The sequence below is a fragment of the Mixophyes fleayi genome, unplaced genomic scaffold (genome assembly GCF_038048845.1).
Source record: "Mixophyes fleayi isolate aMixFle1 unplaced genomic scaffold, aMixFle1.hap1 Scaffold_28, whole genome shotgun sequence".
Lineage (NCBI taxonomy): Eukaryota > Metazoa > Chordata > Amphibia > Anura > Limnodynastidae > Mixophyes > Mixophyes fleayi.
Window position 1 is genome coordinate 1,196,548 of NW_027446866.1, and position 22,687 is coordinate 1,219,234.

At 43.0% G+C, this 22,687-nt stretch overlaps 2 long non-coding RNA genes across 2 annotated transcripts; one reads left to right on the forward strand and one right to left on the reverse strand.

Moving 5' to 3' along the window:
* Window positions 1-6,534: 6,534 nt before the first annotated feature.
* On the forward strand, window positions 6,535-8,085 carry LOC142126963 (uncharacterized). Its single transcript, XR_012685301.1, has 2 exons — window positions 6,535-6,855; window positions 7,641-8,085. It is a non-coding gene; the product is annotated as an uncharacterized LOC142126963 (long non-coding RNA).
* A 1,966-nt stretch (window positions 8,086-10,051) lies between these two features.
* Window positions 10,052-10,796, reverse strand: LOC142126969 (uncharacterized). Its single transcript, XR_012685303.1, has 3 exons — window positions 10,548-10,796; window positions 10,301-10,469; window positions 10,052-10,211 (listed from the first exon to the last, which is right to left on the reverse strand). It is a non-coding gene; the product is annotated as an uncharacterized LOC142126969 (long non-coding RNA).
* Window positions 10,797-22,687: the final 11,891 nt, after the last annotated feature.

Sequence of the window (22,687 nt, forward strand, 5' to 3'; positions counted from 1 at the left end):
CATATGTGTTCCACCAACAGGAAGTCCAGCATTTGGAACTTCCTGTTGGTGAACCGGAAGTTCGGCATTTGGAACTTCCTGTTGGTGGATGCGTTCCACTGCTGAAGCGTCTTCGCTGCTGTTTTCAGTCTGGCTGTCACAGTGACAGCCAGGCTGAAGATAGCGGGCCCCCTGGTTAGAGTGTGCCGCCAGGCCCCCTGGTGAGCCCGGGCCCTGTACCCCCCTGATAGCACCAGCAGTGTATGATGTGTGCAGGAGGAGTAAGGAGAGGTACTTGCAACCATATTGATATTGCTCATTAACTACTGTGCTGGAGAGCATAAGGAGCTGTGTATATATTTCTTTATTGCTGCAACCATTATGATTATCATGCTAGAGGAAGAAGAGTGTAAATAAAGATTTCAGTTTGTGGAAGAGATGGGCTGGTGCCCAAATTATTCTGACTTTTATTGCACTGCACTACACAGTGATATCACCTATATCCCACTGCCTTACAAAGAGACTTTGTAGTAAACACCTCCTCCCTACCACATTCACTCCTCTTCATCCTCTCCAATCTTACCCTCTTTAAGGAGAGTGAGAATCCGCTGGAGCCCAACCATTAATACTCACATAAGTGAAAACGTTGTTTTCTTTCAGTAAATGTTTGTCAGAGAGCAACTATGGTTTTTCCCACTTCTACTTTTCCCCACTTGTGGGCCATACCCCCTCATCTGGCACACTTCTGTACTGGGGGGTGCCCTAGAATGTACTTGCTCCAGGTGCCAGAGCTCCAGGCTACACCTCTGCAGCCACAACACTGAGTAACTATACCTAAATACTGATATATATATATTACACAGGCTGGACCTCTCTCAATTTTACAATGAGTTGGAGACCCTTATTTTCCAAAACATCATCATCATCACCATTTATTTATATAGCGCCACTGATTCGGCAGCGCTGTACAGAGAACTCACTCACATCAGTCCCTGCCCCATCGGAGCTTACAGTCTAAATTCCCTAACACATACACACAGACAGGTAGAGACTAGGTTCAATTTTGATAGCAACCAATTAACCTACCAGTATATTTTTGGACTGTGGGAGGAAACCGGAGCACCCAGAGGAAACCCACGCAAACATGGGGAGAACATACAAACTCCACACAGATAAGGCCATGGTTTGGAATTGAACTCATGACCCCAGTGCTGTAAGACAGAAGTGCTAACCACTGAGCCACCATGCTGCCCACATAAAATAGCCAACGCAGCACAAAATCCTCTTTGACAGTGTCATACACCTCGATTTTGTCAAATGTGCCTATATCTCCACCAAAGCATGTGGTTTTGCCAAGCTAAATGGCGGCATTTGCAGAGGAGTACAATATTTAATTTTGCAGAGTAAAGACATAGAAGGTTGGAGAGGGCGCATCTTCAGAGACGTCCTTTGCTGTAACGGGGGGCTCCTAAATTTTGGATTAACTTCAGCATAACTCCCATCATTTGCGGGATGGAGGGTGTGGCCACACACTCAGGGGCGTACCTAGAACCCATTCACCGCTGCTCTGCCAGGCTCTCCACCCGCGGGAGAAATCTCCCCTGATTGGGTTGGCGGAACGGATCCCTCAAATCAGGACAGTTGGGAGGAGCGGCTTCAGTTCATTAGCTCAGTAACACATGTATGTAATATATGTTATTGTTCAATAGAGGATTCACTCGCTCTTTAAGCGAATGTATACAGATAGGATCAATACGGAATAAGCGGCCTCAGCGCAATGTTAGATGACAACTATAAATAGTTTTTCTCGATTAAAGACTTCAGTCACATTTTTAGAGTTATACATATTTCATTATTTTCCATCTTCAACAGCCCATTAATCTCAGGCAATCTACAAGCTTATTTTAGGATTATTTATATGGCTATGTTTAGAAACCTGCAATGGCATTTGAGAGTATTTTAAAAAATGACTTTAAGACTGAGTAAATAAACAGCATGTAATCCACACTCGTGGTTTAGCAAAGCAATCTTCTTTTCTCGTCTTTACCGTATGATGTATTAATGTTCGGTCGGCCAGGTGGTCAGTCAGCTGGTAATTTGTAAACTTTATATAAAGTAAATGCCCAAAATGGAATTTCTCCCCTAACTAGCCCCCTCCCCGGCACTGGGACCCCATCAGGGTAATATAAGCCCCCACCCACCCCCGCTGGGAGTGAAGTGACACCAGTCGCGTTGTCAACTGTTTAAACTTTGCCGTGTATACCCGACGGGGCCGTAACCAGGGCTGTGCGATAGGGGCCACCGCCCAGGGCGCAACGCTTAAGGGGGGGCGCAGTTTAGGAATATTTTAGGTTCATTTGGTTAAAATTGAGGGCTAGGGGGGCGGCATTTGACACTCTTGCCCCAGGCGCTAGAATTTTAAGTTACGGCTCTGATACCCGACATTCCTTGTAGTCAATGGTTTTCATTTGATTCGATGGCTCTTCCTTTCTAAGAGGTGTAAGTGAGACCCAGCGGACAGGGGGGGGGGGCGCGTTACTGAGGGAAGAAAGTCCATTTTGGGAAGAGTTCTTTAAATCTCTCCATCGTTTGTTAAGGAAAAATAGGAGATCTTCTTAAATATATTGTCACAAGACAGAAAGAAAACGGATTGAACTTGTCCTCTTGTGTTACAGATTCAATGCTACCCACCATTGACTACGATGGACAGAATTTAGGCCCAGGTACAATTTCCCCCTTCTCCCTTCCCCCATTCCTGTTTGCGCAATTTCCCCTTTCCAATGTGGCCTCTTCCCCTACGTTTGTCATCCACGTTGGGAGTCTTTGGCTCTATCCACCAGGCTTCTGCTTAAGGCTCAATTATAGCAAAGTCCAGATGACGTTTGCTGGAAACGCTAATCTGAAAGATCAAGCACATTACTTCATTTAATTTTAATTTCATGCATGAACATGGGTTCGCGGCTTAGACGCCCGATGTACATTCCATGGACCTGATGTAGCCCAAAAAAGTATCATGTTTGTATTGGAAAATGATTTTCTTCCCCGGCAGAACAGGAATGTCACGGTCCACACGGAATCCGAGGGGATTGTCTTGAATTAAAATTTAAATATTGGCAGCTTAAGAGTTGAATTAAGTTAAAGTGGAACAAACCACACAAAGATTAAAACACTTATTTTAAAACTCAGTTTATGAGACCTCTGTTTATACAAGGGATAGGTGTATAAAATACACAGACTTACCACTATTTTATTTTCTTGTAAAGCGCTGACATATTATGTAGCGCTGTACAGAGTATATTTAATCGTTGGCATCTGTCTCTGCCCCAGAGGAGCTTACAATCGAAAACCTCAACCATAAGAACTCACGCACTAGCATCAATGTTGTCCAAGCCACATAATCTTCCAGTATGCTCTTAAAGTGTGATATGAGGGGAAATGAGGTAATAGAAGTCTGCCGCAGACAATATTACTGCTAAAAGGGCATTATAATAACATATAGTTACTTATAATAGATAAGTAATAACTTCAGTGTTATCCCAGAATAGTATAAATAAAATCACAAATAATTAATCATGTTAGAAACACACTTTACCAGCTGACACAAAATAACTGTAGATCGATACATTATCATTGTTTTATCAATTGGAATTAAGCTATCTCACATCACAGGAATGATATTTGCAGCAATATCTGATTATCACACAATAATAGGACGTCTATAGGAAAAGTGTTTCTGTTACGGAGAAATATGCCAGCATGCAGCGAGTAACTTCTGTAACATAGATCATAGAATGGTACAAAAGTTACTCTGCAACATATCAAAACATTTGTTGTGTTTTTCCACTTTTAATAACTTCCAGGGTGAAAAAAAAACTAGTGATACGTAAAAAAATGTTTTAAAAAATTAAAATCTCTATTACAAGTTTCTATATATTTGTTGTTTGTTTTTGGAAATGATTATTCTGATATTTCCACCTAATATAAATCTACACCCATTAAATGACGGAGAACCATGGTGCGTATTCCCCACCATATGACTTCCTATATGTTTTATTCCTGATTCTGATACTTTGCCAAGTGTATGTATTTCTGGTGCTTCGCCTCCCAGCCCCCTCCCCTGGGCCCCCCATTTTTCTCTACGTGCAGCCCCCAGCCCATGCTGTAATCCCTGCAGAGCCCATCGCTTTGTGCTTACACGCTGTGCTATGTCCTCAGGGCTGTTTTAACGGCCAGCGAGAGGTCTTTAGCATGTGAGACCTGTTATGAATTTCCTGCCATAAAGGTGCATCTGCTTCGCTTCAGCTCGGCTTCCACAATTATCAATTTACCAAATGCTGCAACAATATTCTTTCACATGATCTTAACTCAGAGACCCTTTAATCTACCCTAGCTGCGTTCTTTACATTACATGCCTGATACATTGTATCATTATACTGTTTCTGACTTGTAAACATTGTAGTGAACGATATATTGTATTTCCCATAAATACATTTCTCTGCATTTCCAATGAGTTGGCTACTGCTGTTTGCAGTCTTGTAGACTTAATTCCTCCATCTGTAGAGATATGTTTGTGTTTCGTTTTCAAAGTGCTTTCCGGTATTATTGAATTAGTCTACGTGTAATAAAAAGGGAGATTGTAGCAGATAGAATTTAGTGAATTTATAGAATTGAGGAGGGGGCTGCAGTTGTGACTGATAGTCGTTCTGGATGTCTAGAAGGTTCTGGTTGGCTTTGTCCTCTCCCTGGTGCTCAACCAAGCACCCAGGTTTTAGAAATCAATTTATCCATAGCAATGTAATTTGAGACAAGCTGGAGGCTGAGGTCTGGTGCACAGGATGGAATTCATCTCTCAGAGATATTGTTGATTTTATCAAAACTTTTTGACCTGATTCGGGTTCATACCAAGCTATGTGGGTGACTACCAGAATCTATCACACAAAGATCTGCAGAACTTTATCACCAACTGCTATGGAAGAGGAGCAGAACCCTGACAAGAGGAAGGTCACCTACCTACGAAACGAAGGGGGATCAGGATCCATCCGGTTTGTTGCAAAACTTGTAGTTAACTAAAACATTTGTAACAAAACTCTTTATAGAGAAGCCTCATTTGTTGGTAATGGGTCTCCAGGTCTGAGTATACCCTTACCCTTTTCTGGGGGGACTGGGTAATGGTAATTTAGTAAATGGGATAAAAACCAAATCTATCTATCTCTATCTGAAAGCTCTGCGGCCGGGACAAGTGACACTATGGGGGGTATTCAATTGTCAGCAAGTTTGTATTTTTTCCCCGCAGCGTTAAAAAAAAGAAAGTTTCCTGCAGGTTTTTGACGGCAATAGCGACCGTTTTGAGTTAGCGCAGCAGGAAAACTTGTGCAATTCAATTGAAAAAGAGGGAAGGCCGCCCCCGCGCGTTAAACATTGTGTTTGCAAGTTTTTAGGGGAGTGAAGGGGAGTTTTAACGCGGTCATGTATAACACAAAAAAAAGGTTTTATATACATTTCCATACATTAGATCTTTTAGAAAAACCATCGTGCTGGGTTATAGGAATCCACAGCTCTGTCCAGTATTCCTTGAGGGATATTGAATGCTCTGTGTCAACTGAATCCGTTGACAGTCTTGTGAAAATAAAATGGCAGGATTCACCTTAATATATTATGCGGAAGATATTAGCAGAACTAGTACTTGCAGAGATAGCACAAACACAACAGTGCACTGATTATGTAGTTCCAACTAACCGACACTAGATGGTGGTGTTGCACCATCTATTAGAATGCTGCAACTACAGACTCATTATCTTTGCTCAGCCAGAGTTTTGCAGCTTACAATAGCTGATCCCTGAAGGTCAGCTAGGCAACATCTGCACTTTTTAAACCCGCCGGAAACTCGCAGCTGGATACATTTACCCCCTGGGGTCTTCCTCTTCTGCAGGTGCATCGATCCATTCTTCAGCAGGGTACATTCAACAGATAAATTTAAATAGGTAATTACTTCCCAAGATTTACACTCAATAATAGTTATAGCTTGTTTTTCACTTCGGGAATATCTGCGAGTTTCAGGTACTTCTTTGTCTCTGAACCATTATTACTGCATTTATCCTGTGAGACCAGGAAACAATACTTCCTACAGAAATCATTGCACGGCCCACACAGAATGCAGTCGCCGTTTCCGAAACGACTCATTATGTAAACTGGTTTAAAGTTATTTGACTGGCAGTTCATAAACACTCGAATACCAATTGCATAACGTAAATGCAATGTATTGTATGTCTGCACAATTCACCTATGCTATAAAACAAAAGTGAAAACACTATAAAACTGTCCTCTAATTAACAGGCAGACATGAAAGCTGCTTGTCCGACAACTGAGAGGCTTGAGAACGAACCATGTAAACAGTTTAATCCAATCTGTCACGACCCTCTATACAGAAATGTGCGCCATTTATAACTAATTTACATTTCAACGGCCCTGTTGTAAATGCAGGCCCGGCGCTACCATTAGGCAGCGTTAGGCAGCTGCCTAGGGCGCCGGGCTTGCGGGGGGCGCCACTGAGGCGGCCATCGGGTCGGGCATTAAGCAGGCATTGATTGGGCATTGTACTCCATACAGGCAGCAGCCGCTGCTCTAAAGTAACATCTAAAGCTGCCGCACAGTTGTGTTAGTTTCAGCCATAATTACAATGTCAGGCTGACATTCACATTTATCGAGAGTCTCAGCAGCACTCCTACAAGCCGATAAGCCCCGCCCCTTCCACCCGATAAGCTCCGCCCCTTCCACCCGGTAAGCTCCGCCCCCAGATGAGGCAAAGATAAACTATGGTGGGCTGCAGGATCAGACAGGCGTGGATACTTTTACCTGCTGACACCCACATGGAAGAAGGTAAGTGTCAGGGAGGAGAGAGGGAGGGCTATTAATGTTTTTGGAAAAAGGTCTGGGCTATTAATTTAATAGTAGGGTGATGCTGCTCAAAATAAAATATAGTTCTATGTTATAAAACAAGTTTTGCATTTCTGCAGTATTTAATGCCTTAGTGAGTGTTTCTGATATTTTATTTAAGTACTTACTGTATGCAATTATACATTACATTTCTATTTAATGGTAAAAAACAATGATAAATTAGGTATTATGTTTTTCCACATTGCAGGGTGTTAATCATTTAATGGTGGGTGAGAACTATTAATTTGTGGGTAGGGGCTATTTATTTAGGGGTATTTAATATAAAAGTGTTGGTGCCTATTTAATGTGGGACTATAAATGTACTGGGATGATTTGGGGGCTATCAATTGAATGGGAGCAGGCAGAGTTTGTAGAGAAAAAGGGCTATTTATTAAATGTGAATACTACTTATTAAAAGGTCGGGACTTTTGGGATGGAAGTAGGTCAATTTATTAAATGTAAAAACTATTAATTTAATGTTGGAGCTCATAGGACGGAAATAAGTTGATTATTAAATGGAAATTCTATTAATTTAATGTCAGGGATGTGTGGAGAAATAGGTCTATTTATTAAATCGGAATTATATTAATTTAAGGTCTGGGCTGCTTGCAGGGAGGGAGGCATAATTATTAAACTTGGGTGCTCTTGATTTGGGGGAGGAAGGCCCAGAGGGTTCTCTCATTGCTAAACTTTCCATAATTTATGTACCTATCCTTTTTTCCAAACAGGGCAACAACATCCCAAGATCCAGATAAGCAGCATTTGAGTTTAAGCCACCAGCAGCTGCAGGTAAGGAAAGCTTCAAGAACAGGTAGGAGAAAACAGGACAGTCTGCCAACAGTCCTGAATATGATGGGGCAGTCCTGATTTTGGATTCGCTTATTTTGCTCAGTCAGGACTTTGTCCCCGCTGCAAAGACAATTGGGAGGTATGTCCTGCTACACACTGCTCTGCTAGTGAAGGGTAAACTGCATGCACCTAATAGTAGTGTACGCAGCATTGCCTGTCTATTTGATGAGCATAGGAGGGGGTTGTAGAGCAGCCTAGCGCTGTATAAAATTATAGCAACTCCCTTTACGTGCTGGTCATGCCCACTCTGGTGGCATGGAATGGAAACTCCTCCCTACAAATCCTGTGTTTGTTCCTAAACAATAAATGCAGAATTTATATTCATTTATTTTCAAAAGTCAAGTGTGTGTGTGTGAGTGGCTGAGAAGATGCTTTTGGGGCGAGCAGGGGCGGTAGGCTGAAGTTTTGCCTAGGGTGCTGTGACACCTGGCACCGGCCCTGTGTAAATGACATCATGGATACAAATTTCAAATACAGTGAAATCACAAGTGGAAAGCGGCCAGTGAGGGAGTTTCGATAGCCAGATGAATTGGGCTAGCACAATAGAGAACTCTTGCCTTTAGCAAAACAATTACAAGAGTATACGTCCAGATGCTTCACATGAGCTTGTAATGAATAAGGATTCCATCTTAATGAAATTCTTAAAAAAATATAAAAAACTGTTTAATACCTACAAGTCTATTTGTTTTTAGGACATGCTATAGAAAAGAAAGTAGGGACTGTCATTTTTTTTTCACACTTCTGGTTGAAGTGAGAGGGGGAGAGGTGAGGTGGGTGAACATCTATGGCATTTATAAGTAAAAAAATAAAATACTTGTTAAAGTTAAATGTAGTATCATATGACAATATGCATGCGATATGTATTATTGCATAACTATAAAACAATCATTTTACACAAGAGGATAGTTTGAAATGTGCATCCCTGACACTATTTGGACTTTGTTACCATAATATAGTACAGCCAGGAAAAATAAAATGTGATCTTCAGGTCAGTTGAGGGCAACCTGCGGAATATTAACCCCCCCTGTTAGACCCAAAATACCAGCTTAGTGTAATAATAAACACATCTACTAAACATTCTGAAGCAGAATTTCTCCAACATTTACAGATATAAGTGGGCATGTGAGAATTCCTAAATGGAACGTTTTCTGTCAGATCATGACACAAGTAGCAGAACCTGTCACAGCAGTTATCGCTGTCACACCCACTCCATTTTATGGCTACAAGACTGAACTTTACTCTGAAACATCCAACTGCATAAAAAAAAAAAAAAAAAAAAAAAGCCTTATGTTAAGCTAAAACGATTCCACTCAAAAAATAAAAGGGACATGTAGTTCCACTAGACCAGGAAGGTACCCACTGGTGTCAAACTACATACAAACTTTTACCAGCGTTTTTATACACCAGTATGGAAATGGGACCCGCTGGTTACAATGACCCCATGTCCACTTGAATTCGCATTACAGCGTCATTTTTTTGGACCCTGCATAATCCATTTATTTGCGTTCACCTCAGGTGAAAACATGGGGATCAACGGAGTGTCATCTATTAACACACACTTCCCCCAGGTGGCAAGTGCTCTTTACCCCCACAAGTCTAGAGCAATCACGTTTGGCATGCGGTGGCACCGGCGTTTAACGCACCGCTAATGATAACCAGCCTAAGTTTGCCCAGAGATAAATAAAGAATTGTACTTCCTCTCAGTGCCAACAGAGACATAACCGTGTTCACTCTTATTAACTGCAGCGTAAAACACAGCATGGTGTCAAATAATAAAATATATTTCAATGCACTTTTGCCCGGAAAATATATCTGGTGGTTAGTGAGGATGGGCGTTATAAAGGCTGGGTGGTATAAATGAACAGATAAGAGGAGGTAGGAGATATAGTGACAAGGCTTCTCGGGTGACATGCCAGCCAGTCTGCACAGTGCAGGTACTTTACAAACAATTCTTTCCCACATTACAATCACAAAGCTGGTAACCAGATACGGCAGTATTTACCTTCAGTGGAGCAAGCAGCTAAATAGGAAGAATTGTGAGCTCCACATGATATCAACAAAGTAAACAAATAATCACAACTTTCAGACATTTGCAAAAAGATGAAAACAGATTCTTTGCAACGTGTAAAATTAGAAACTTTCAAATGTAAAAGAAAATGTACAAATCAACACTATATTTCTTGTCTTGACACATGAGTAACTAATACAATGGCAGACAGAAATCTCACCAAGTGAAGCAGTTATTTTAACTGTACTATCAACCTGCAGTTAATTAATAGCAAACGTATACGTGAGGAAAACAAACTATTTACTTACCGGCATCATTTTGGGTCCGTACCGCATTTAAGCAGAGGATGGAAGCCAAAGGCCGCGTCTGGTAGTTTTGTTGAAGGGTTTCAGGGCCACTGTGTTCAGTCTAAACACAACCAAAGGCTTGATGGGGCAGGGACCTAGGATTGGACAAGTGAATAAATATAAAGCTTGGTGCTTACCATGCCAGCTGTTTCACTATATACTCGTGCCATATGTATCTATTTACCCTTATCACTGAGACCCTGTACCCCTTGGTCTCACAATAGCCCCAGGCCATCACAGACATGACCCTCTTAATCAACCTTTGTAGACAACTGTTAGCCTGGTGCTTGTGCCCACCAATGTGTCAGAATAACCTCCATTTTATCAGTTGGTCTCTGGCAGCCTGCCCCCACCTTGTGCCCACTGACCTGCTGATCTCTGCCTGCCCCCACCTTGTGCCCACTGACCTGCTGATCTCTGCCTGCCCCCACCTTGTGCCTGCTGATCTATGCCAGCCTGTCACCACATTGTGCCCACTGACCTGCTGATCTCTGCCTGCCCCCAGTTTGTGCCCACTGTCAGCTGCCCCCCATCACTTCTATTACATATGCCTAAATAAGATTCAGATTGGTTGCATCCCAATGAACCCCTAAACTGATTTATACCAGTGTTACCCTAAACTATATCATTGACCCCTCACAGCGATCTGTGCCAGCCTATCACCAACATGTAGTAAACCCCTCCAGTGTACGGGTCAGACCCCCAACATATACTAATCCCCTCCATAGTGCTCTGCATCAGACCCCCCCCCCCCAACATATACTAAGCCCCTCCATAGTGCTCTGCATTAATCAGACCCCCCCAACATATACTAATCCCCTCCATAGTGCTCTGCATCAATCAGACTCCCCCCCCCCAACATATACTAATCCCCTCCATAGTGCTCTGCATCAGACTACCCCAACATATACTAAGCCCCTCCATAGTCTCTGAATAGGTGCCTTTTTTTGGATTTAGCTATTGCTCACAGCATAGGACAGTTCAGTGTTAGAGCTATAGGGTAAGAAATATTCTAGATCTTTCAACCTGCTTACCATCACTGAAACCTGGCTATCCCTTGAAGACCCCACCTACACTGCTGCTCTTTCTTTTGGGGGGTTTGTCCTTCTCGCACACACCCAGACCTGGGGACCGGCGAGGTGATGGTGTTGGCATATTTCTCTCCCCCTGCTGCTCTTCCCAGGTTCTTCCCCTGAACCCTCCCTCTCTTTCTCCTCCTCTGAGGTACACTCTACCTGCCTCTTCCAACCAGCCCACCTCTGTGTTGCTGTTATCTACCGTCCTCCTGGTCCTGTCTCTCAATTATTTTATCACTTTGCCACCTGGCTACCTTACTTTCTCTCCTCTGACCTTCCCTTCCCCCATCTTGCTGCTTTCAAACTTCTCTCCCTCTCCTCCTCCCTTGGTCTCTCTCAATGGACCTCCTCTCCCACACAGTGACCATTCCCTTGATCTGGTCTTCTCGCACCTTGGTATGGTCTCTGACCTCATTCATTAATTCACCTTTTCCTCTCTCTGACCACCATCTCCTTTCTTTTAGCATCTCACCACCCCTCACCTTCCCTATCGCCTAAGGTTACTCTCACCAGGCGTAATCTTGCCACCATTGGTCCTACTACATTCTCCTCCTCCCTGGTCTCACTTCTCTCCCCCATCACCACCTTTTCTTGCCCCGAACAGGCTGCCTCCTTCTATAATCACACCCTTACCACCAGACTTGACTCTGTCGCCCCGGCTGTCACCATCAAGCTTTGTCAGTCCCCATCTCAACCGTGGCACTCAAAACTTACCAGCTATCTTAAAAAATGCTCCCGCATTGCAGAACGGCTCTGGAGAAAGTCACGCACTCATGCTGACTACCTCCATGTCAAGTTCATACTCGCCTCTTATAGTTCTGCCCTATCGCTCTATAAATAATCCATCCTTGAGGCACCCATTTATTTCCAATCCTCCAACCCGCATAGCCTTTTTGCCACCTTCAACTCCCCCTCCTCTGCCCTCCTCCACTTCCACTCCCCTCCTCGCTCTCTGCTCTTGACTTTGCTGCCTGCTTTACCTCCAAAATTGAGTCAATGCGTCATGCCATCTCCTTCCAGCAATCCCTTCTTGCTGTACCATCATCCCCTTCCTACCCACTTGTCCCCCCTCCCACCCTCCTATGGGGACACTATCTCCGACCCCTCCTCCCCACTTGCTAGCCCACCTTCCTTCTCTTTCTTCACTCTGATATCTGCAGATGAAGTCCTCAACCCCCTCCACCTGTCCACAGGACCCTATCCCCTCCCATCTCCTCCGGTCCCTCTCTCTTGAGGCCTTCTCCCACCTTGCCCACCTCCTCAACCCTTTCCTCTGGAATCCTACCCTTCTCCTTTAAACATGCTGTTGTCTCACCCATACTCAAGAAACCATCCCTGAACCCTGCTCTCTCAATAATTACTGTCCAGTTTCCCTCCTTCCTTTTGCCTCCAAACTTCTAGAAGTTGTCTACAACTGTCTCACCTCCTTTCTCTCTTCTCACTCACTCTGTGACCCCCTCCACTTCACTGAAACTGCCCTCAATAAGGTCACTAATGAACTTCTCTTCGCTAAAGTCAAAGGACCCTTCTTTTTTTTCTCGACCTGTCTGCTGCCTTCGATACCGGTGACCACTCCCTCCTTTTGCAAACTCTCAAATCTATAGGCCTGTGTAACACTCTTCTCTCCTGGTTTTTCTCTTACCTCACCAACCGCTCCTTTATTGTCTTTACACAACTCTACATACTCACCTCTTCCCTTACCTGTCAGAGTTTTCCCAAGATTCCGTTCTTGGCCCTTGCTCTTCTCCCTCTACACCTCCTCCCTTGGTGCCCTCATCCACCTCTATGCTGATGATACCCAAATCCATTTTTCATCCTCTGACCTTTTCCCTTCTCTTATGTCTTGTTTCTCCTGCTGTCTCTTGGCCATCTCATCTTGGAAGTATTAAGTTTAAGAAAGCGCTGGGACATCCAAGACTGAACTAATAGGCTCCCCCTTTTCTGTTAATACTACCCTCCTTTCTGTCCCTCAAATCCGATGCCTTAGGGTCATCCTCTACTCCCTCTCCTTCAACCTTCACATTCTGTCCCTGTCAAAATATTGCAACTTCCATCTCCGCAATATATCCAAGATATGGCCCTCTCACCACGGAAGCCACCAAAACTCTTATCCACTCTCTTGTAATCTCTCGCCTTGGCTAATGTAACCTCCTTCTCTCTGGTCTACCAGACTAACCATGCTCCTCTTAGGTCTATTCTCAATGCTGCTGGCCTCATTTTTCTCTCCAGCTGCCCCTCTCCACCAGTCCCTACATTGGCTCCCCATGGCATACAGAATTACATTTAAACTACTCACCCTCACCTTAAAAACTCTCAATCAAACTTCCCTCTACATCTCCAACCTCATCTCTACCTACACTAATTGCCACCCCCTCCACTCTGCCAATGACCGCTGCCTCAGTACTTCACTGATCAACTCTTCCCATTCCAGGACTTTGCCCGGGCCGCTCCTCAGCTTTGGAATGATATCCCATGCTCCATCAGATTAGCCTCTACTCTCAAGGGCTTCAAGCGTGCCCTAAATAATCATTTCTTTATTCATGCCTGTCAGCCTTCCCCTTAACTTCTTTATCCCGGCTTTGTCCCCCAATCAGTGCCACCCTACTTGTGTCTCCCTTTCCTTTTAGAATGTAAGCCCCCACGAGCAGGACCCTCTTTCCTTGTGTTCGTCTTCTAATATTCTATCACCCTCTATACCTCTTGGCTTGCTTCCCTAAGCCTATTCTCTTAAGCTTAGGCCTACTTTCCGCTGATTACTACCATCACCCTCATATAAGTTGATCTACATTGCCATTTTACCTGTATTTTTATTCATTCAGTATGTCTGGTCTTTGTATTTTGTTTTTCATGTATCGTGGTATGCACAGTGGATCACTGCTTTCTGTATATGTCATGTAAGGAGGAACGGACCCTTTGGTGTGCCTTTATAAAATAAAAGATAATAATAATAATGATAATAAAGTAAAGATAAGGCAGCAGAAGCAGCTGTTGGTTGTATCATACATCAGATGATGATTGCCGGCAAAAGTAGGTCTGGAGTAGGAAAGTAGGCTACTCTAGATGGCCATTATTTCTAAAAATAGATAATACTTATTTGGCCACAAGGTGACAGTGTGTCATTTATTGTTACACTTGTACAGTCAGCCTGACAGGAATTCAGTAAAAGGACAGCCTGCACCATGTAAAGAGGCCACTGGGTGGCAGCACATCTTCATATGTGAGCTCAACAGTAATAGAACCAAATAAAAGCGAGCGATACAACACATATAACGGTATTTCTCATGTGGGGCACGTACCACCTGACATGCACACGCCCCTCATGTGCAGGAAGCAAACAGGCAGACAGATGAGAAATACCATAAGGGGAAAGAGAGGTGAGGAACGGATCTGCAAGATCCGCTTCCTCATGTAGTAACATGTCTGGTGTGGAAGACCACAACATGATGAAAGACCTAGATTAAACAAGAGGTTCCTGTCGCGGTTACATAGTAATTGTATGAAATAAATCTGTATTTACAGTTTGCGGTAAACAGACAGGGCATTTAGAAGTCATTTACAATGATTAGGTAGAGTTTAGACACATCTAGCTGCCGGAGTGACATATTAAATCTTTGATCTGCGGAGAGTGGAAACCTGATCAAAGTGCACGGCAGACGTTGTTTTCATTCATTGTTTCATTGACTTTTCATTGCCACTTAGGGCTGCGCTACTCAAGTGTCAAACGAGTCAAGGAAAAAACAGGCTGCGCTTATCAGTTTAACAAATAGACCTTTCCGTCTCTTCAAAGTAAATGTGCATCCACTTTTCTTAAATAAATGATGTATTTCTACAATAGCAACCAATGCCACCAGAGACTAGGTAATGCTCATCGCCAGCAATGTTATCAGAGACACACATACTGCAAGAGCAGATACTATACTGACGGTGAAGGGAATGGGTCTGTCTCTCCCACATTTTCATGCAGTTGGTTGACCATGTGTTGAAATGATACAAGCAGAGGCAGACCAAAACTATGTCATACAACAGTAGCCATTGCTAGGGACAGTTACTTCTAATATCCAAAACTCAAGAAGTAATTTGCCATTTTTTTTATAACAATTAGAAATTTTAATTATTTTAATTTATTGAATGTGCGAAGTGCTTGAATTGATTTATTCGGGAATGTGCCTGCGTGTGCGTGAGTGTCTGTATACACATGCGCCAGGGCATGGGTGTGAGTGTGGGGGGTTGTTTTAGTGAGCACAAATTAATTCCCACACCACAATCTTATGCAGAAATAAATACATTTCAAACAAACGTGCGTCACATACGTACCACTTCGTTCAAGTAAGTTGAAATGAGGACACCAGCACTTACAAACTGCATGGTCCCTGCACACACACAGTTCAAGTGTCAATCCATACGGACATCACCAACTTGACATCAAATATATGACGTCGACACCTATGTGTGATCTGCCTAAAAATATGTTTTCTATAAATACATAATAAAGTCCCAAATGCCCTGCTATCCAGCGTGGTTCCCTGAAGCTCATCAGCTGCCTGGACCTAGTGTATACAACATGTCATCTATGTGCTTGAATGAGTTACATTTCATGCATAGGAATGATTTGGACTGTACGAGTAATACGAGGACACACGACTATAACCCAAAGGCAGAGTTAGAGAGCGGTGCATGGGGCCGCACTGTATACATTTCTAGGAAGAACGCAAACACCTAGAAGGGGTATTAAGTGCATGAACCAGAGCAGAAGCCCAGTATCCGGAGAAGTGTAAATCCAGCAACTTCTGCCAGCCCTACAAATGTTTCCTTTCACTGACAGCTAGTGTGAGATAAGCAGATGGTCAAGGATGGACCCCAAGGGGTTTGAATGGGAAGTGAGAGAGTGTAGGGGGATAACTGCCAGGAAACAGGACGTGCGGCACTGAAGACTGGCTGACAAGTGCCTGCAAGCAGGAGAAGGATTCAGCACAGCCTGTATCACTGGTGTTCCCAGTGTGACTGCTGGAGGCGGGAGTCCGCATGCAGAGGGGGGGGGGGGGGGGGGGAGTTATAATGAACTGTTTGACATTTGCAAAACTCTAATTTTAAGACACCTGTAAATGAGTTTGATGCTTATTAATGTGACATAATTCCTTTGCTCTTCACAATGGGTGAATGATTAAATCTGTCAGGCACCTACACATAGTTTTGCTGGCTGACCCAATATTCATGTCAATACAACTCCCTAGAAACTGGTGATTGTGCCCCATGCCTCCGTGAGGTCACTAGGTACTAGTGAATAGAAAGAATGAGGGCTAGATTTACTAAGCTGCAGGTTTGAAAAAGGGGATGTTGCCTATAGCAACCAATCAGAGTCTAGCTTTCATTTATTTAGTGCTTTCTACACAATGACAGCTAGAATCTGATTGGTTGCTATAGGCAACATCCCTCACTTTTCTAAGCGTGAACAATTTTAGTTTTCAGACATTTTTGCCTTCACTGCTTTGATCCCAAATTTCACCACGCTTAGAAAAGTGAGGGATAGTTTGCACATATAATAATAATAATAATAATAATAATAATATTACTATTTTGCTAGCTGTTTCTGCAATTATTAGTTGAACTGAACAATTAACAATGATTTATTCAATTTTGTTCTTTTTCTCAAATTTAGGCATAGTAGTATCCCAGGCATGAATAGAAGCTCCATTCTGAATATAGTTATATTTTACCCTGCCACTACTAGTTGAATTAAACATGAAAGATAAGTGGACCAAAAGCACAAAGTACTCAGAGTCTGGTTGGGTCTGACAGGAAGGGCGATGAGAATGAGGCTATGGTCAATACCATATCACAATGTTTTCAGAGACAACTGAAAAAAAAATGTTTCAAAGGAGGTCAAGGAAAATATACTTGTTACATTTGTGACATATACGCATATACAGTACATGTTTGACAGTATGCATTTTTCCATAATTTATCAGAGGGATGCAGGAATAATAAAGTCTCAGTCCAGCAATCGGTCAGAATGGTGCTGACAAGGGTGGTGGCTAAAGAGTGGCAGAAACTCCTAGTCAAGGAGACACCTCTATATAGGCATGTATTGCTAACATACCTGTCAAACATGATCACTCCTTTCTGGGACTAATGTATTGGACCAACAACTACAATAATTAAGACCAGCGTATAGCAAAAATGGTGTAGTCCTAGATGGACTGATCCATTACACTTACTTCCTAAACAGACCAGAATCAAAAGATTAAGATCTCAATTTTACATTTTGAAATTTTGCTTTTTGCACTACAACTGGGAATTTAGCTGTGTCCTGACACCAAATAATATTCATTAGGAAGATAGCGTTCTTAATAATTCTGGTTATTTTATCTGCAGACCAATCAACATGGGTCAGTATAAACTTTGTAATTTTGAATCACAGAAGGGTCACTCATCTCTATTCAATTATATTTTGTTTTCCACAACAACATTTTTTTGCTGTTAATTAGAAATAATGCTTGTCACATATCAGGATCTTAGCCACACTTACCACATCCGTCGCTGTCATAACGGCTACCCAGGCCTCTCTAGGTCACCTGCTGCATTCCTGTCCATCACATCTTCATTTTGTAAACAAACACATATTGTTTGTTCTGCTGCAAGGGTGCAGCCATCTTGAATGCAGTCAGGTGATGATTCCAGACCAACCAGATTCAGCAGCTGTGATCAAATGAACTGTGCAGCCAATAGCAGTTTGAAACACCCTATTTAAACTTGCTGCTGAGATCTGTTCAGTGCCAGAACAACACACTTCTCTCTTGAGGATAGTTCTTGGCTCCAGGTTCCAGTTGTTCCTGACTACCCTGCGTTTCCAAAGTGATCATCTTTTTTGAACATCCTGCATTACCAATTAATCATTACTTTGCAAGTATCCTGCATTTCCAAAGTGCACATACCCTGTGAGGATACCACCCTTAGCTGGGATGGCAGTTACCTTCTGTGGGATTCATCTCAATCGGGTAGACCAGAATATATCCAAAATAAGACACTTTATTACGACAGTGCAACACTACAAGGCGTTCACAAGTTACAGGGTAAATGGAAGCATGTATCCTCCAGCTGCCTCTTGCAGTCATCACTCCAAAATAATAATCTCAGTCTCTTTCATAGTCTTATCCTCCCGCAATATTATTACTACCGATTAGCAAAACAGTTATGGTGTCGCCCAGCTTGGGTTACTGGCTCACACCGACCCTGTCCTTGTAGGGTTTTCTCCAGCGGCACCACGATGCCTGGCCCAGAGTCCTTTTCGCTGATGTCTTGTACACCAGGATCCTCCATGCTAGAATAGCTCCCTTGACATTCTGCTCTCCCTATATTCTTCCCTATATACACAGGAAGTAGGGTCAAATGTCTCAAACCTCCCCCTTAAGCAGGGCACTTTAGCTGCTAGACAGACTGTCCCTATTACCTTGAGTATACAATGGAATGGCTTAACTCAATTAGCTATTTTGGCTGGATACACTAAACATGGGGTTACAATATTACAGCAGGGAATGACACTGCACGCTTTCATGAAACAATAAGACTTTTGACACATTATATCAGCAGTGTTACGCCATCTGAATCTGTGATACATTTTGATATAATAACATTAATGTTGATACATATTGATACATTTCCCAATGCTATTTCACCCAATATATTACAGTGGAGGCACATTGCATATCATTTAGAAGTTCTAACCTCATTACCTCTCAGATTACCTGTTGACCTAGCTAATTAACATGGGCTGCCTGCTAGTTAACTTAGACATTGTTCTGATTACAAACCAAATCCAAGCTGCCCCTCATAAAAATGGACATTTGAGACAAATGGTAAGTACATTAGCTAACAGTAGCAAAATGACTGCTGCTGTCCTGTTATTTCCACACAGTATGGCAATATTCTTCATATTAATACTACATACAATATTGCAGGTAATAACAAGGCCAAAATGTACCTAATAACATGAAATAATAATACACATAATACATCGATGCTCTGGTGTATATACTTAGACTGGGCCAAGGATTAAAAAGTACATTAAACCGTGAGAAACGAGTGATGAATACAAAGTTCTCAGTCCAGTAGCACCCCGTTTTCTCACAGACCCAAAGAATTTTAAAAGGGACAATAAATCGAGGTGCAAACTCAATGGATGGAACTCGAAGGCAAATATTCTTAGTAGACAGCCACATCTTGTCCCCAACTTTCAAGGAGGAACGACCTGATGTTTCCTATCGGCAATGCGTTTGTAACGAGAGGAAGCCTTCATGAGGCATATAAGTGTCTGGGTCCAATGGAAATAAATTCCTGATGAAGGTCGGAACCTTGGTTGAAGGGTGGGATAATAAGCCTGGGTAAATTGGGATGAAGGCCCAACTCCTACTGATTAGGTGTCAACTTCGACAAAAAATGGCAGAAGTGTTGGGCTGTCTAAGGACAGGAGCCGCAGAAAATGCCTGTTTAAGAGTGCTAAAAGTGGATATAGCATTGTCACGGCTATGGATATTTTGAGGATCCCCAACCTCTACCAAGATGGTAAAAGCAGAGGATGGTGGAGACAGAACCTGCTGGGGTTGATAGTTCAACTTGGGAGAAGCACAAGGAAGAATACACAGACGATGATATAGTATTGCAATTAGTATATTGATATATGATTCAGCAACAGTAGATGACAGATGTAAAATATATATAAATATAACTCAGTTGGGCTGAGTACACGGCAGTTTATAAAACAATACAATTACAGCAGTACTTCAGATGGTAACCATTAGCAATGGCATGTATTGGCAGAAACAGTTCAACGCTGAGATAATGATATAGAACACTTGAAACCTTCAGAACACACTCAGCAGTAAAGGAGAATCACTGACACAGCTGAAAGTCCAATATGAGTAGTAAAATAGACTTGGCTGATCCAGATGAAGTATGATTCACTTTAGCAGATGGTTACAGGTAACATAATGGTTCAAACAGCGGAACAGGAGCTGTTAATGCAGTCCAATAACTTGGGCAATCAGGAAACATGCAATTGAATGTTGCTTAGAAGTACAGCGTGGCAATAATAGTCCAACCGTGCGTAACACTAGGAGTCACATACAATCCCAGTTCACCAAGAGGCGAGAGTTCATCATTAAACAGGATACAGCTGATAATGCACACAACTTGAATAACGGAACTGGCTACTAGCTCGGCAATATATATATTCTAGTTAACAGTCCAGCAACTAATAATCAGCAGAGTAGTAATATAGCCGTGCCAGACATAGAACCACAGATGACAAGAACTTGATTGTAGTTCAATGAAGAATACAGTCAGCCGGGCCGAGAGATAGTTGAGCCAAATAGGAGTGCAGATGTAATAGGCAACTCACGAGACAATTCGGTGTGCAGATGGAGATCAACGAATAATATCAGCTTGTAAATGATCACGAAGTGGTAAACAGCGGAGCCGATGAGAGCGGTGATGACCAGCAGAACTCGGCAACAGATAACATCCAGGAGATAGTCAAGAAGTCAGATATGCAGCCAGAACCCACGGCAGTGTGAGTAACATGAAGATCAGGCAATGAGTCCCTGATCACAGAAGGTTGAAATAGTCTTCAGGAACCAATAAGCTTCAGAAGGAGGTCCCAATCAGGATAACATAAAACAGCCATGGAAAGGTAGAGACTCTGAAGCAAAAGACAAGCACCAACATAGTTCCTTAAAGGGCAAGTCACACGCTAGCACCTAGCTATGGGACTGGCGTGTGAAAAGCATCTGGAGACCAGGTCTTGGTGTCTGCTCATTTCCGGGTCAGAGCAACAATAGGGGCCACAATCGAAGAGTTGTCTTGGATAAATTGTCTGTAATAGTTGGCGAACCCCAGAAATCGTTGAATGACCTTTAGTCCTGAGGGGATCGGCCAATCAATGATGGTCCGAACTTTTCGGGATCCATTTGCAGGCCATCCCTGACAATATAACCCAGGAAAGATGTCTGAGCAGCCTTGAATACACAATTTTCAAGCTTACAGAATAGTTGGTTAGCCTGGAGTCTGAAAAGTACTTTCGCCACATGATGACGTTGGGAAGACAAGTCTTGGGAGAAGATTCAAATATCATCCAGGTAATCCACTACTGAGGAGTAGAGAAGATATCAGAAAATGTAATTGATGAAACTCTGAAATACAGCTGGAGCATTACTTAGTCCAAAGGACATAACCAGGTCTTCATAGGGATCATCTCTGGTGTTGAAAGCGGTCTTCCACTGATTCCCTTTACAGATTCTGGTCAGGTTGTAAGAACCCCTAAGGTCAAGTTTAGTGAGCATTCAGGCTCCCTTAATGTGATCGAAGAGTTCTGTCAGCAACGGAATAGGATACCGATTTTAGAGGGTGGTGACATTATAATCTATAGTCTTTTTTGTTACAAAGATAAACCCAGCACCGGCTGGCGAAGTGGAAGGCCGGATAAAACTCCTCTGGAGATTCTCTCTGACATACTCTGTCATGACCTGAGTTTCTGGAACAGACAGAGTGTAAATTCGACCCCTGGGAGGTATCTTTCCGGGAAGGAGGTCAATGGGACAGTCCCAAGGGTGATGAGGAGGCAAATCTTCAGACCTGCCCTTGTCGAAAACATCCGCGAATGGAGCATACTGAGGTGGGAGCAAAGCTTTGGAGGCCTCAGAACGGGTGGAGGAGGCAAGTAGCAGTTTCACCTGTGCTAGACAATGAGAGTGGCAGGCTGGTCCCCAGGCTAGTACTTGAGAATGGTTCCAATCAATCTGAGGAGAATGCTGTTGGAGCCAGTGTAGGCTCAGAATAACTGGACTGGTAGTTTTATCCAGGATAAAAAATGAAATCTTCCCAGAATGCAAGACTCCTATTTGGAGGGACAGAGATTCAGTCAGTCGTAGAATAGTACTGCTGGTGATCCGACTCGTCAATGGCTGTGAGAACCACAAGGTTGGGTAAAGAAGTGGTGGGTAGAAACAGAGATTCCACTACTGAGGAAGAAATGAAATTTACAGCTGCTCCGGAATCTATGAGGGCTGAAAGGTTTTGCGGTCTAGAGGGTCCATGAATGATAACTGGAATGGCACAGATAGAAGAGTTACTGAGTTTAGGAGAGGATTTAAATGCCCCTAATCTGACCTCCCGAGAACTGGTTAGGATCTGGCGTTTAGGACAGAAGGCCAGCAGGTGTCCCGGTTCGGCACAATAAACACAAAGATTATTAGAGATCATTCTCTGTCTTTCGACCAGAGAAAGTCAGAAGCGCCCAAGTTGCATAGGCTCATCGAGATTAGTGGGACACTGAAGTCGGGGTGCTAGCTTCAAGGTGGAGCGCTGTGGCGATTCTTTTTTGGAGGCCCTTTCCCGATAACGGATGTCCACCCGATGACAGAGGGAGATTAGAGCATAAAGAGTCTGTGGAAGTCAAATAATTGGATGAAGTAAACTAAATTGAATAATATTGTTTTACCATG